The 1,406-nt window shown below is 41.0% G+C and overlaps 2 non-coding genes across 2 annotated transcripts; both read right to left on the reverse strand.

Moving 5' to 3' along the window:
- Nucleotides 1–406: 406 nt before the first annotated feature.
- On the reverse strand, nt 407–525 carry LOC119119028. The gene has a single exon (XR_005097060.1). It is a non-coding gene; the product is annotated as a 5S ribosomal RNA (ribosomal RNA).
- A 470-nt stretch (nt 526–995) lies between these two features.
- LOC119119031 lies at nt 996–1,114 on the reverse strand. Its single transcript, XR_005097063.1, has one exon. It is a non-coding gene; the product is annotated as a 5S ribosomal RNA (ribosomal RNA).
- Nucleotides 1,115–1,406: the final 292 nt, after the last annotated feature.

The raw sequence follows: 1,406 nt of genomic DNA on the forward strand, positions 1-1,406 counted from the left end.
GGCGTTTCATGGAAACATGGCTATCATGAAAAGTTATTGACAGCTTTTTATGTGGTAGCACAAATTTGCCATTGCGACCTGCATTTTGCTGTATCAAAGTAAATGTCATGAAAAGTGGAAAAACCCTACATGGAAGTGCAATGTGTTTTTTTTTTTTTTTTTATGAATAAAGACTGCTGCTTTGAGTTCACAGGGAGCCAGCCTCTTTATTCACTGTACATAGTCTGCTCTCTAGCGGTAAAAGACGTGAACTACAATGCTATGGATGACGCCACACAATATAGATTTGAAACTCGTGTTATAGTTTCAATGTCGGAGTTTAAACTCGGCTTGCAGTTTCCGAATGCCATACGTAATGGGTGTTGTCAAAATTTGCTTTAACAATTGAAGTGGAAAAAAAAAAAAAAGCTTACAGCACCTGGTATTCCCAGGCGGTCTCCCATCCAAGTACTAACCAGGCCCGACCCTGCTTAGCTTCCGAGATCGGACGAGATCGGGCGTTCTCAGGGTAGTATGGCCGTAAGCGATGGTTGAACACAAAATCATGCTTTTTATAGATACAATCGCCCCTGAAAACCAAGCCGGCGTTTCATGGAAACATGGCTATCATGAAAAGTTATTGACAGCTTTTTATGTGGTAGCACAAATTTGCCATTGCGACCTGCATTTTGCTGTATCAAAGTAAATGTCATGAAAAGTGGAAAAACCCTATATGGAAGCGCAATGTGTTTTTTTTTTTTTTTTTTTTTACGGATAAAGACTGCTGCTTTGATTTCACAGGGAGCCAGCCTCTTTATTCACTGTACATAGTCTGCTCTCTAGCGGTAAAAGACGTGAACTACAATGCTATGGATGACGCCACACAATATAGATTTGAAATTCGGGTTATAGTTTCAATGTCGGAGTTAAAACTCGGCTTGCAGTTTCCGAATGCCATACGTAATGGGTGTTGTCAAAATTTGCTTTAACAATTGAAGTGGAAAAAAAAAAAAAAAAGCTTACAGCTCCTGGTATTCCCAGGCGGTCTCCCATCCAAGTACTAACCAGGCCCGACCCTGCTTAGCTTCCGAGATCGGACGAGATCGGGCGTTCTCAGGGTAGTATGGCCGTAAGCCATGTGTGATCGCAAAATCATGCATTTTATAGAAACAATCGCCCCTGAAAACCAAGCCGGCGTTTCATGGAAACATGGCTATCATGAAAAGTTATTGACAGCTTTTTATGTGGTAGCACAAATTTGCCATTGCGACCTGCATTTTGCTGTATCAAAGTAAATGTCATGAAAAGTGGAAAAACCCTACATGGAAGTGCAATGTGTTTTTTTTTTTCTTTTTACGGATAAAGACTGCTGCTTTGAGTTCACAGGGAGCCAGCCTCTTTATTCACTGTACATAGTCTGCTCTCTA

The sequence above is a fragment of the Syngnathus acus genome, unplaced genomic scaffold (genome assembly GCF_901709675.1).
Source record: "Syngnathus acus unplaced genomic scaffold, fSynAcu1.2, whole genome shotgun sequence".
NCBI lineage: Eukaryota > Metazoa > Chordata > Actinopteri > Syngnathiformes > Syngnathidae > Syngnathus > Syngnathus acus.